Source organism: Lissotriton helveticus, chromosome 6 (genome assembly GCF_964261635.1).
Source record: "Lissotriton helveticus chromosome 6, aLisHel1.1, whole genome shotgun sequence".
NCBI lineage: Eukaryota > Metazoa > Chordata > Amphibia > Caudata > Salamandridae > Lissotriton > Lissotriton helveticus.
In genome coordinates, this window is record NC_136067.1 from 1889219164 (window position 1) to 1889234389 (window position 15226).

Here is a 15226-nt window from a genome sequence, read left to right on the forward strand (position 1 = left end):
AGGGCTCCCGGTTTTATGATATTTATTTTTGGGCCATTTCCGTCTGTATTTATCCATATTTATTTTTTGTCAACTTTATCTGTATTTATCTATATTTTTGTGAAAAAATAAAGCTGAAACTGCTATATTTCCACATTTATTTAACCAATAAAGGTGCAGTCATGCTTGAATGCCTGCCAGGTTTCAGTGATATGAACACCAACAGAAGATAAATCAATGCATTGATATGAAAATATACACATATCAGTATCAGCCTTGTGCATATCTACTGCTGTTTAAGTCTCTTAACTACATTTTTTAAACTCCCTTACCTATCAATCTACACAGTTATTGGCCTTGCAGTCATGGCAAGGAGTATTTAGAATCACTTAAAAACTACCCAATTGCTGTTTTATCAAATTTAAAAATAAATACAGACAAGAAAATAAATGGCTTTTTGTCTGTATTTACCTGTAAAAATCAGTAAAAACTGAAAACAGAGAGTCGTAATCATGATGCTCAGAGATCTGTTTGCAGAGGGCACGCTGGTGTCTTTCCAGGAGCTCCTGAACCGCCATGGATAACACAACGGAGCCTTCCTGACCTAAAGTGCCCTCCAGACAATGCTGCAGCAGCACTGGATCATTCCTGGCCCAGAATCGGTCCAATATAGGTTACGCTATACACTAAACTCAATAGGACACAGTAGACACTTAGGGCTTGATTACGAGTTTGGAGGTCCGTGACCGCCGTGCTGGGGGTGGTGGTCCGACTGCCGCGCGCTTGGTGGTCCCACCGCTGTATTACGAGTTGAGTTGTTCAAAATGGGTTAGCGAAGACCGCTGCCACACCGCAGACACCGCCAGCCAACTACGAGGGCAGGGGTCGCGGAGTGGGTTGATAAGGATGTGGCAGACTCCACTCACCAGTGATTGCACCTGCCCAATTACAAGCAGCTTTACAACTCGGATGACCAAGGCAGGCCAACCACCAAATCTGAGACTGCGGAAAGGGAGAGATATAAAGCCAAAACTCACTTCTACCCATTCTATGCCACCATTGAGCTGATCCTACTCCTCCTGCCAATGCTCTACCTGTTCAACCACATGCAAAACCAAGTCCGTCACGGACGAAATTGGTGGTAAGTCATACAAATACCTGTTGGCATTGGCTCCTCAGAAAAACGAAGTCCTGCCATGAACCAGGCATGTGAATTGGGGCCCCTAAGTAAATTGTACGTATACAGGGACTCTGTCAGGATTGTTTTTTACAATCAACCTAAACAAATCAATAGGATGCTTTCCTAGGCCAAAACATTGGTACTGCACAGGCACACTGTACACAAACGGATATGCGTCAGCAAAATATTCAAAGTGACAGTGAAGTGTGCATTAATTTTCCACAAAACCACCTCCTCAGCAACATCACACCTATTAAAGTTTATCACATATAAATATTGCCCTTTCGCACTTGTCGGCCATGTCACTACTGTTCTCAACCAGTCATGTAGGATACCATTTCTCATGTGTTGCTAAAGTGACATTGAACTCACTACAACAACCATGGCCGCTTGTGACTGTGACTCTAACCAAGATGATGCACTCCTTTTGCCCTTCCTCACTTGTTTCCCATGTCACCACTTATATATAGTAGTCATGCAGCTTACCTGTTATTAATAGTTGCTTAAGTGACATTGAACTCACTACAACTACCATTAGGCCTTCTCATTGTAACTCTGAGAAAGATGCAGTAGTGAATTTAACACACTCACATTGCACACATACAAGGTCCTGTTCTGAGGTCAAAGAAACATCAGCATGGATGTATCATTAAAGTCAAACACACCTTTTCTGCTACAACTCTGCAGTGGACTCCCACACATCACCAACATGAAAAGTCAATGTCACTCAATGAGATTACATAGAATCAGTGTGAGAAACATTCTAAGGGCACAATGGAAACACTCTCTAAAGGATAGCTATGCGTCTATCAGGGGAACCATCAACGGCTGGGGCAGTGTGCCAAATTACATTTTGCACATGTCATACAAACTCCATGTACACTGGACCTGGGAAATGAAGTGTATCAGGGACAAACAATAGAATAAGCAAGTTCCAGGCATGTCTTGGCCAATGGGTAAGTACAACTTATGAAATCAAACACACCACTTACAGCATGTGGGACACATTTCGATGAAGTAGATTTACAGTTCACACTGCAAAATGGAGCAATGTCCATACAGAATTTCAAAAAAGAATGACAGGCTGACATTCTCCATATGTGGATACACAAATATCTAACTTCATAACATCAAACACATACCCAACCTACGTTATAGAAAGACGGGCAAGCTAAATGATGTTGACAGTGGCCAGGCCAAGCTGAAATACTTACCACATAACATGCCACCCAATGTAATGTCTGCTCCATATCAATGTCAACTCACATAGACATTCATCCAACATTTACCCTTGTCCTCTCTGACTCCAGTACTGGCTCCAAGGACACGTCATACAAATAATTTCAACTCAATCAGCAAACGGGGATGAAACAAACACAACTGTACTTACACATCACAAACTCTACAACAGCATCAAATGGTCAGAAAAGTAATAGCAGGACAAATGTGTACAAAACTCTTAAGTTTTTAGTGATCGGATTCAATCATTCATCAAAATCAACATAGTCCAATGGCCAGTCCATAATGTTCAAAATGTGCCACAGGACAATGCTGTGCCAAAACACTTGCTCAAACTGGCACTGCCAGGGAAATTCTACCCCACAAAGGGGCATCGATTGGGCATTCCAGGTACCTCAATGATGTCATGGGGGGGATGGGGTCGGTATTGGGAGGGGTTGGGATGACTTTTGGGGGGAGTGGCTGTGGTAGAGCTAAGGGCAAGGGAAAACATAGGGCTTTCCTTGGGAGCCTGGGAAGGTAGATGACAAGGGGTGGGTTTTTGGAGGTAAATGGAGTGTCGGTGTCTGGTTTGGGTGTGCCAGTTGTTGGTGCAGGTCTATTGTCTAGGTGAGAATTTCCGTGTTTTTGGTGTGTGATGTGGTGGGTATGTTGTATGTATGGGCTGTGTCTGTTGATCTGGTGTCTGGGGGTATGTTAGTGGTGGGCTGGTGAGGGTAATGAGTGTTAAGTGGTTGCAAGCCTGGACTTCTTGCTGAGTTTTTGTGTGTGTGTGCTGCATGTGGCTGTTGTTGTGGGTGCTCGCTTCAGTCTGTGTGTGCTCTGGACAGGGCTGGGTAAAGAGATTTGGGATGGGGAAGAGACTTCCCCAGCCGGACCTCCATGACCTTCTGGGTCCAGCTTTTCAGGTCCTCCCACCTCTTTCTGCAATGAACACTACACCGGTGATAGACCCCCAGGGACGGCACTTTCCTGATGATGGCTTTCAACACTCCCTGCTTCTAATGAGCGTTGATCTGAATGGATGCAATAGATGAAGAGACTGAGTGGACATGCATGACTAGGATCAGCTGTCTGACTGATCAAGATTTTAGACACCGAGCATGACCATGACTAATTTGTCAGCACCCCAGATGTGTAGACTCCCATGATGAACATACACACTCACATGATACCACAATACACTAGTAATCTGGTGACTACACCAAACTCCGGTCACGTCCTCTACTGATAATGCCAGGCTACTTACATCATGCAGCACAGGGGCATAATGCATGTACTGTGAATATAGTCTAGATGTACTGCAACACATCATTGGGAGCACGTGACGGCTAAAGTTCATATGCATGACAGTACAGACACTTTCACACCCCAGATGTGTGTCTCTATCCATGCTGTTCACAACATGATGGTTACCACTTAATGTAATACATCCCAAAACATAGATAACCATGGAAAGCCTGCCATGTGTCACACTGTGTGCTTATAATCTGAAAATTAGTGGTCATGTGGACAACTTAATGTAAATTAATACTACATCTGATTGAGTGTTTGGGCGATGTCTTGCCAGCAAAGGGTATCCATTTGGCCGTTAGTGGCACTGTCACAGGGTTGAATTCAAAATACCATTGTATATACTGTCTGGTTGCTTATAGTGACACACCTGGTGATGCAGCAATGGACTTCACTGCTGTACTCACCAACTATCTGCACTGTACATTTGTCAATAGTGCAATATGCTGCACAAATCGAGCTTTACTCATGGGACAGTTACAACAGACTTGTGGTAATAAGGGGCCTGTCCCAAGGACTCAGAGGCACATAGAAGCCTTAGGGACATGGTGAGGATGAGCTGTCATATTCCTTCACACATCATATAGTAAGTTATCTGCTCCTCAGGTGAGCCATAGAGCTGGTCTGTGTCACTTTAGCAACACTTGAGAACAGGTAAGCTGCATGACTTGTGAACTTGAGTTGTGGCATTGGAGACAAGTGAGAAGAGGCAAAAGCTGTCTAGCATCTTGGTTAGAGTTGGAGTGACTAGGCCTCATGGTGGTTGTAGTCATTTCAATCTCACTTTGGCAACAATTGGCGCACAGTTCATAGGTGTTGGCAACATGCATTAGTGATGGACCTTACATTTACATATTGACACTTAAAATGGGTCCTAGTTTGATTTTTGTTTGGTAATGCATTTACAGTCAGCATTGCAACATGTGTGGCATGTCCTGGATTTGGAGGCATCTGCTCTTATTTGCATCAATACATTTTGCCACAGACCAACCAATATCTCAGCTACTTTGAGTATTGCATGTTAGAAAAGTTGATAGAGAAGACAATAGTAAAAGCAGAGTTGAGAGCAAACAGGACATTGTGATATTGTGTCAGTTGTTGAAATGTAACCTACCAGAGTCCACTCCCCGTCTATTCCTGACAAGCCCTCAGTATGCAGGATGCCAAGACCTTCTCCTCCCAGGGTAAGAGTTATCATGGTATTGTGGGATGGGCCTCCGCCAGTCCGCTGTGCCTCCAGGTAGAGGCTGTTGTACTTTGTACGTACCTTTTGCCTGAGGTCGTTCCACCTCTTCCTAATGTCACCCAGTGTGCGCAGAGTGGTGCTAACAGCATTCACTCTGTTGACTAACCTGTCCCACATTTCTGTTTTCCTAGTGTGAGGAGTCTGCTGCACTTGGGCTCCAAAAATGAGTGCCTCCACTCTGATGATTTTATCCACCATGACTGTCAACTCTTCCTCAGTGAAGCATGTCATTTGTTTTGCCGGGCACGGTGAAAAATAATTCTAAACCATGGTTATACTCATCTGTATCGGACACAAATATTCCTATCCTTGACTGCTTCCCTGTTTTAGAGCTTCAGGTTTCGCTGGATCTACCTCCACTTGACCCTTGCCCTGCCAAGTGCCTTGCGACCTTGGCGCCTGCCCTTAACTCTATTATTAATCCTATGATTAACCTGTCTTTGAGCTCGGGAAAAGTCCCCTCATCTTGGAAACAGGCCCTTGTTCTCCCCCTTATTAAAAAGCCGAATGCAGATGCCAAATTGCATTCCAACTATAGGCCAATCTCCCTGTTGCCCGCCCTGGCCAAAATTGCTGAAAAGCATGTGCATACCACCTTAACCAGCTTTCTAGAGGTTAATTCCTTATTACATCAGTCTCAGTCAGGGTTTAGATCTAACCTGAGTACTGAAACCGCGTTACTCGAGGTAACGGAGGCTGTAAGGGAAACTCTTGACAGGGGTGGAAAGGCCTTGCTCGTCATGCTTGATCTGTCGGCGGCCTTCGACACCGTTCCCCACGACCTTCTCCTAACTAGACTCTGGGAGATTGGCCTGAGGGGAACGGTGTTCGAATGGTTTCAATCCTTTCTGGCCGACCGCAGACAAACGATCTGGGCCCCCCCATTCGCCGCCCCTATGCCGCAGTTGGAGGTTGGGGTTCCGCAGGGCTCCATACTCAGTCCCTCCCTCTTTAACATCTTTATGTCACCTTTGGCGGCTCAAGCGGAGGAGCTAGGGGCCCAGATCGTGTCTTATGCGGACGATACGCAGCTCCTGTTCACATGCGACAGGGGCTGTGATTTCGACGGAATGGCCATCCGGAAATGTCTGGAGTTTGTGTTTGATTGGTTCGGAAAAAGCGGCCTCAAATGCAACTCGGACAAATCCGAGATATTGTTTTTTGGTTGTCCTGCAGACTCAAGATGGAGGCACTGGTGGCCTGCGAACATGTTCCCCCCTGCCAGCGATTCTGTTACAGCTAAGAACCTGGGCATGCTGGTTGATAACACTCTTTCCTTCACGGCCCAGGTAGCTGGCCTGACGGGGAAGTGTTTTGCCATATTAAGGATGTTAAGAAAGTTTCTGCCGTATCTATCTTTGGAACATAAGAAGATTACGGTGCAGGCCTTGATAGGGTCACGCTTGGACTATGCTAACATCCTTTACCTTGGCCTTCCTGAATATCTGTTAACCCGTCTGCAGGTAGTCCAAAATTCGGCAGCCAGGGCAATCTTTGGTCTTGCCAGAAGAGCCAGGGCAAGCAATCTCCTTGTGACTCTGCACTGGCTGCCGATTTGGAAGCGCATTGCGTTTAAGGCCTTAACTATAGCCTTTAAGGCGCTCCACAATTTCGGCGCTGGTTATTTGCAGAAAAGGGTCAATTTCTATCTACCATCTAGACCCTTGAGGTCGGCTGCCCTGGCCAATGCCATTGTGCCGTCAGTGAGACGTGTGCGGTGTAGAGGCCGCTCTTTCAGCTACCTTGCCCCCGTCTCTGGAACACTCTGCCCTTGACGCTGCGAACGTGCTCTAATTTGTTTGCTTTTAGAAAGGGACTCAAAACCTATCTCTTCGCTCTGTAAGCCGCCTGTGTTGTTTGGTGCCGCATGGCTGTTGTTGTTAGTTGCTGGTATTTGTGTGAGGATCTAGAGCGCCGGGACGCTCTATGAGCAGCTGAGCGCTTTACAAAACCCCCAGTAACATAACATAACATAACATATGGTGTGAGTGGGTATATTTATTAAATACAAACAAAGGATATAGGCCAAAAGGTGTCAAAAAGAAAATTGAAGGTGGGGGAGAGTGCAAACTGGTAAGATGGACAAAGTAGTGCCTTGACCAAAAAGGAAAATTGCAGTACAAGCTAATGTCTGTCTTGTGGGCTGCAGTTTGGGAGAAAAAGATTGTGGTCAGGGATGGGGTGTGTTTTATGGTGTGATTTGCAAGCATGTTACTTTCCAAAGACCATCAGGTGTTTTATTTTTTTTAATCAATCCAAAAGTCACTGTTGTGCAGCTTCTTTTGGCACGTACCGTGGTGGTTGACCGCCGTTGGCTAACCGCCATTTGTTGAACACCACTAGGAGACCGTTTGTGAGACTGTGTAGTCTTAATTCATCAGTGATGGACCGCGGACCTGGCAGCGTCGGCACACGCACAGCAAACATTGCAGACTGCTGCTTGTCCCATTGACTAGACCGCTGGTCCGGCAGTGGATGTTTCTGACAGAGGAACTCGTAACACTGCGGGCAGTGGAGTGTTGGCGCAGCAATGGCGTGGACGATGCAGACATGGTTCCCCATCGGTTGGACCACCAAACTCGTAATAAGCCCCTTAGTGATTTGGAAATATCAACCCTTTGCGCTTGATCCCCTATAGGTGCTGGTGCACCAGAGGTCACGTGGGAAGATTCCTTGGGACAACCAATCCATGAAGCAGACTAGCTAAAGACCTTAGAATACCCCAGAAAGATTTCCAACAATCTCTGATTCAAATACATACAATCCTGTATTCTACATAGGTGCTATTTGTTGAGCCCCACAGCTGTCGTCACTATGTCCTTCACGTATCTCAGGCTTATCATGGCCTCTACTGCTTCTGCGGGAAAACGTAAAGAATCGCAACTTGCCAAAGCATAACTTTCCATATTACTTTTGGAATATTACTGGATTTATTTTTGAATTACTTGGCTTTTCTGAAATTGGTCTATATCTTTTGCCTTCAGTCCTCGGGCCCCAATGTAGAAGCGACTGATCGATACTCTGATGTATTTTCCATACAGATGTTTCTACTCAAGAGTTCTTGAGCCTTGAAAAAGTCATCAAAATGAGGAAACACATGTCGGCTGTTCTACTCTTGGATTTTACTGAAACTGAAAATCAAAAGGAATAATAAAAGTTTTCGGGACACGTAAACTCATCTGGTGTTTCTCATGCTTTGGACCCTTAGCCATTTGACTTTTATTGTTTTGCATTGGACAATACCTTTGGACCTGTTGGTTTGATCTTGTGGTGTTCTGAGAATGTTTATTACACACACATATATGTGTGTGTAATTTGAATGCAGAACTAATTTAAGTAATTTAACATTAACACCTATGGTTCAGTGAGAGTGTTACTTTTATTCCCTGCTTCCATTGTTTTCCAGGATTAAACCCAGATCAGGTGACTGGGGGTGAGTGTTTGATTTGCTCAAACGCTCCGTCCATCATCCCCTTTTGTTTCGCTTTGCTCGCCCTAAATTGGCAGGGTATGCTCAGACGTGAGTCCCTTGCTCACTTGGCCACTGGATTCAAGATAGCCTGGCTGATGAGGATTATGAATCCGAAACCGGTCCCAGGGTGCTTGTTTTCGGTCCAGGGAAGACATGGCTTGGCAGTTCGGGCTGGACTGTTCCCATGAGGCACAGGGTCAGACTGATTTGCATATGGCCATGTCTGAACTGGGGAGGCTGAGTGAGCTAAAGAATGGTGATGGATTAAACCCAGATTAGTTGACTGGGGGTGAGTGTTTGATTTGCTCAAACGCTCCGTCCATCATACCCTTTTGTTTCCATTGTTTTCCATGGCAGTGTGTTGAGGTACAAGTGGTTGGTGATATGTGGTGCTTGACTTGGAGGCTGGGCTGGAATACAATTCAATTCATAAAGCTTTATTCGGAACATATAAAATGACCATAAAAGCGCAAAGAAAAAAGAAAAAAATACATGATATAAATATTACAGATTTCGAAATTCAAATCACTTAAAAATACAATAAAAATACATACAGATTTCCTAAAATAGCATGCTTTTACGTGCATTGATAGACTGATTTAAAAATGTAGCAATATAAAAACAGACATCGACAAATTCCAAATTAATTATTAGACTCATTGCCTGGTTAACTGTACGTACACCATATTTGACGAACATAGGTTTCAAATAGGCTATTCGAAAGTTTGTGTACAGTTTACATAGTAATAAAAAGTGCAAGGTGCTTTGTTTAGAAACGCCATCACACAGACACGGCCCCATCGGGTGTTTCTTAAGGTTCGGTTGAGCCACTAAGTGGTGTGCTACCCCAAACCTTAATCTGGTCAGCACGAACTTATGGGATATCCTAGTCACCAAGGTTAGTTAACTGGGAAACCTTCCTTTATGATATAGTTACTGTAAAACATGACAGTGGACAATGATCCATAGGCTAAGGCCCGCTTTCTCACTCTATTAACCAAAAATTTGGCTTTTATCTCTGCTTTGGGAATTTGAGAAGTGGCAATTGGATCAACCAATACATTTATGTTAAAGATTTCCAAAAAACAATCAGCAACATATTTAAGCCAAGGGATATTTCGATGTTTGTCCAATGACAAACAGTCCTTAATTATAGATCTATTGAATGACTTTTTATCCTGAAGCCAGATAGAGCGCCAAGCCATAAGTGGCCTTAGGGATAATAGATCGTTTAAAAAATTAATATCCAGTTCCCGATGGATCAACTCAGAAAGGGCGGAGGGAGGTAAACACAGGAGCTTTTTTAAAAAAGGTGTTCTCCTCCTTCTGTAAGTTATGATCACATCTGTGACCCCATACACCCACCCCATACAATGCTATGGTGACACATCTGGCCTGGTATATTTGCAGCATGTCCCTGGTCCTCCTATCCCCAATTTTTGCCGCAAATTTAAAAACACCATAGGAGTTTTTGCCCATTTTATTGCTAATATTATGAAATTCATTAGTCCATTTTCTGTCTTTTGAGAAGGTTATTCCAAGGTAACAAAATGTATCTACTTGTTGCACCTTTTCACAGTCAATAAAAAAGGCGTTAGTAAATTTGCTTCTTGCCCCACAGGTCATAGTGTATGTTTTCCCCTTGTTAATAGTAAGTTTTCTATCCTTGATAAAGGTGGAAAAACTATCAATCAGACGCTGTAATCCACGCGGAGTTCTTGAGAGCAATACAGCGTCATCAGCGTACAATAACACAGGCACAGAAACACCTTAGATTTTAGGGGCATCCGCATTTAAATTTTTTAAAATAGCGTCAATTTCATTGATAAACAATATAAAAAGGAGTGGGGCTAGTACACAGCCCTGCCTGATGCCACGAGTGACACTAAATTTGGGGGTACATTCCCCATTGGTACCATAGCGCACACATGTTTGTAAATTTTCGTACAACCTGCCAAGAAAAAAAATTATGCCCTCAGGGGCTCCAAGCTGTAACAAGGTAGGCCATAATATAAAATGGTCAACCATATCGAATGCGCTACTTAAGTCTGCAAAGCAGAGGTATAGTGCGCCATTTTTGGCTTCTGTGTATTTACCGATCAATAAATCGAGGTTTATACACTGGTCCACTGTGCCCCGGCCCTTCCTGAATCCGTACTGGCTATCGGCCAAAATGGCCTCCTGCTCAACCCACTCTTCTAATCTAACCAGCATAACTCTACTCATGATCTTAACTGAGGAGTCTAGAAGAGAGATGGGGCGATAGTTCTTAACATCTGCCGTACTACCCTTTTTATATATTGGGATTATAATGGATTCCTTCCAGGTTTTTGGTGCCTCGGTGCAGACTGCTGCGTTAAAAACAATAGCCAAAAGGGGACTCCACATCTCTGGGGCTGCTTTATAAACATCTATTGGGACCCCATCGGGTCCCTGGGCTTTCCCCCCCTTGCTTGCACGTATCCCAAGCTCCACCTCTTTAACAGTTATTCCCAGAGGTATAATGGGCCACCTACCAGCATTAGTATCTATACAGCTATCAGAGCCAAAAATGTTTGAAAAATGCGAGACCCATCCATCGCTAGGTACATTGGAGGTTAGTTCGGGTATATTTTCCTCCTTTAAAAAAGGGAAATTTACCGTGGCCAGAATAGTGTATTGTTGGATAATTCCGCTGCTTGGTTAAGAGAATCCCAAGCCTACTGCTGTAGCTCACACTTCCTCCATTTCAAGGCTTGCTTGTACTCTAGTCTTAATCTAACTATAGGGCCTGGGTCCCTGGGCTGTTTAGCAAGTGCGTGTTTTAGCTCAGTTAATAAGCTGGTGCATGAATGGTCAAACCATCCTGGTCCATTACTATTCTGAGTCCTATTGGGTCTGGTAAACCTGGTATCAATAGATTTATTAATACAGTCAAAAACATATAAAACCCTTTCAAAATCCGTATTATTATCAAAAATAAGTGTAATGTCAATCAAATTATCTTTAACGATAGAGCTTAATAATTCATTGGCTTTCTCTCCTGTCCATCTTAGTCTAACTCCGTTAGGTCTATGAGGTTGCACGTTGGTAATAATAGTTCCTCTACCTACAGAACTTCTACCCCATAAAGAACAAACTAGGATTATATAATTATGATCACTAAGAGAAGTGACTTCAATCCTAGGGGGAGCAAAAAATGGGGTAATATTAGAAGAAACAATCACGTGGTCTATGACTGAACTGCTCTGTTTGTTCTTATAAGTGGGGATAAACTGGCCCCCTTCATCTTTGACAGGGTCCAGAATTTCCAGGTCATAGCATCCCATACATTTATGCAGAGTTTCACCATAACTATTGTGTCTAAAATGCAGGTCATCCGAACCATCGTTATTGGTAACCCCACACACTTTTTGGGTTGACAAATCACATAACAGAATATTAAAATCACCCACCCAAATAATATCAAAGGAAACACAACTTTCTACACTAAAATTATCTATTGCGCTGGCCAAATCATTAACTACTGTCGTCCTGGTATTATCAAAAACATTATTGTAATAATTCACTAACAGTATATTACGCCCTTGGTCCTCAACAAGCCAGAGAATCTGTGCATGCGTACCCACAGTCAGATGTCTTTTTACTATGATTTGCCAACTGATAGAAACCAATATTAAAAGGCCGCCTCTAGCTCTCCCCGAGGGGGAGGCTTGCGCCAATAAATTGTAAGAGACAAACCCCTCGTAATTAACATCTTCCCTGCACCATGTTTCCTGAAAACAAAGAATATCATGGCTATTGATGAAACTCTTCCAGCCCAAAACATTCCCCTTGGACTTCAGACCAGCAATGTTCCAACTGACAATTGTAAAACTTATGGAACCCACTCTTGTTACAGTATCCTGTACATTAATAACTTTTATGCCTTCTCCCGCCTTCAGGTTTCCATTTGAAATATCCCCGCAGTTACCAATCACATTTTGATCGCCTGTCAGGTTTGGCTCTGGGTATGTAAGCTCCACATTTGATTCAATCACCTGTCTGGACGTTAACACCTGACTATCTGGGGGCACATTTTAATCAACCGTCCAAACTGGCTCAGGATATGTAAACTCCTCTCTTAATTCGGTCGCCTGTCTACAGATAGACACCTTACTATTTGTAGGCACACGCACATGGGACCCATAATCCTTGATATGTCAATCGTTTGAATCTAGGGAACTTAGTGCCTGATACCTATTTTGCGTTGAAACTTCAAAGACTGGGCGATAAATAGGTTTTAAAGGTCTATTTCTACTAGTCTCTCGGGGCGTTTTAATGAAATGACTATAAAAGTATCCAAGTGGGCGCGCACATACACTATTCTCATTATATGATAGCAAAGCTGCTCTTAATAGGACAGTAGCAACATGTTGGGGATGTTTGAAGTTAACAATAACACAGTCGCCCCTGCAAGTCTTTCTAGAGTTTCCAATCAAGTTAACCCTTCGGGTAGATAAAATCTGGTCAGAATAGGCAATAAGAAACCCACATTGCCTATGCAGCCATGAAACTGTTTCGTTTTTGAGAGAATCATGTGGTTCCTGCTGGTGCTGTGCAGAATGGTTTTCGATTGGTGGCACATTGGTTAAAACGACCACATATGGTGCACAGTCAGGGGGGAGATTAATAAAATGACTTTTCTTGGCTTCTGCTAATCCCATTGTACTCTCTGGTGCTAATGCAACCTGATTATTCTGACATGGTAACGATGTAGGGTTAGGCATAGCTATTTCAGTTTTATTTGATTCTCCCTTGGATAAGTTAAGTTCATCTTCCCTAACTCTAAGACCCTTCTCAACCGGATCCATCTTGGCAGCCCTAGAACTTCCAGCCTGATCAATGTGGGAACCCAAAAGACCACCTAGTCTTAATACTTCAGCAGAGATGATATCAAGTTTAAGCACTAGGGGTTTAATCAGCTTTTCAATCTTAGCGTCTATGATACTGACTAGAAAATCAAGTTGCTCGTTATCTATTTTAACAACACCACCCTTATCCAATAACTCCTGATCACCAGGGATATTATTATGGGGTGGGTCTGCTCTTATTTTGTTGCGATTTCCCCCCGTTTAATTTGTAGTTTCCTACATGCCCTCACTGCTCTAGGGGCCGGAGGGGTCTTTAACAGAGCTTCATTAGTTGCACCCGGGGTATCCTGATTTATCTCTAGTTCTGCGGGCACTTCAATACTCACCTCAACAGGGTTAGCTAGTTCACAGCTGTCATCTAAAAGAGTAGCGGTCAGTGCACTTGGAGTTGCAGGGGATATAATGGGAGGACTCCCCCTACCTAGGGATTTTCTCCGATCGTTATTGATTTTGCTAACCACTTCACTAGATAATTATCCAGAGTCGCTAGCACTAGTGGGGTATTTAGGGCTTTCTGTTTAGACATTTTCGACAGTAACAACAAAATCTAATGTGTTTAAAAACAAAAACAAAGACTTTCATTAATAGATACTATAGAAGTAAAATCAGCTCATAAGCTTCTGGCTATTAATGAATTATTTAAAAAGGGGGCCAATCACAGTCATGTGAATCAAAAAGTCTCACTTTACGGGTATGAATACCCTCTACTACGACGACAACCAGGGTCTGAGGCCCAGGCCTGCCTTGTCCTGCCCCGGACTGCCACAGACTGTCCCGCCCCCCCGGGCTTCTCCCGGCGACACCCGCGCGCGCCCCGCGACGCGGGGCAGTGCGCTGGTTTTTAACACCTCCTGGCGCTGCTGGCCGCGTGTGTTGTGCGCCGCGCCGCTGGGGGGCCAATCACAGTCATGTGAATCAAAAAGTCTCACTTTACGGGTATGAATACCCTCTACTACGACGACAACCAGGGTCTGAGGCCCAGGCCTGCCTTGTCCTGCCCCGGACTGCCACAGACTGTCCCGCCCCCCCGGGCTTCTCCCGGCAACACCCGCGCGCACCCCGCGACGCGGGGCAGTGCGCTGGTTTTTAACGCCTCCTGGCGCTGCTGGCCGCGTGTGTTGTGCGCCGCGCCGCTGGGGCTGCCGGGAGTTGTATTCCCGGGGCGGCGCCTGCACTAATACAGGTTCCTGGTGACTCTCGGCGGTGGCGGCAGCAAGGTAAGCCCCCAGGTGGTATCCTGCAAAGCTGGAATACATTTAAGCCTGTTCCTACACTATTAAGGCTATAGTACCTTCAGCTATCAATTTTGTGAACTTCAATGGTCTTACTCTTTTCTGGGTGTGTGTTTCGTTTTAGCATATTCCTCCAACTCCCACCTTGATTTTTTATTCACCCACTCATTTTTTTGTAATTATTCCCAATTTTCCCACCACTCCCCCAGTCCCTCTCAGATTTACTTCAAAATAGAATACTATGTACGTGGACAACTCCACTGACAATATGGATATCTCTACAACATGCATGGGGAGCAGAGGGAGTAAGGGAAACTGAGTTACCGGAGTATGCACCACTTGAAGGGAGAATACTGCAGGAAGAACTTACGACTAAGGCAGTTTCACTCACTTATAAAACAATAAACAATAATATGCCTGATACCCTGGGTAAACTGAAGGAAACATGGGAGGGAGACCTGGGAGAAATGGAAGAGATAGACAGGAAATGGCCTTGATGCACCCTAGAGAGGTTGCAATAAAAGTCGAACTCTCTCTCACCCAGTTTAAAATCCTCCACCAGGCCTACTACGACACAGAAAGACTACATAAAATGGGAAGGGCCGAGTCCGCCCAGTGCCTGCGCTGTCTGGCCGCCGCAGTAAATTTCCTACACACAATATGGGAGTGCAATATTGGGTAATTCTCTTCCAA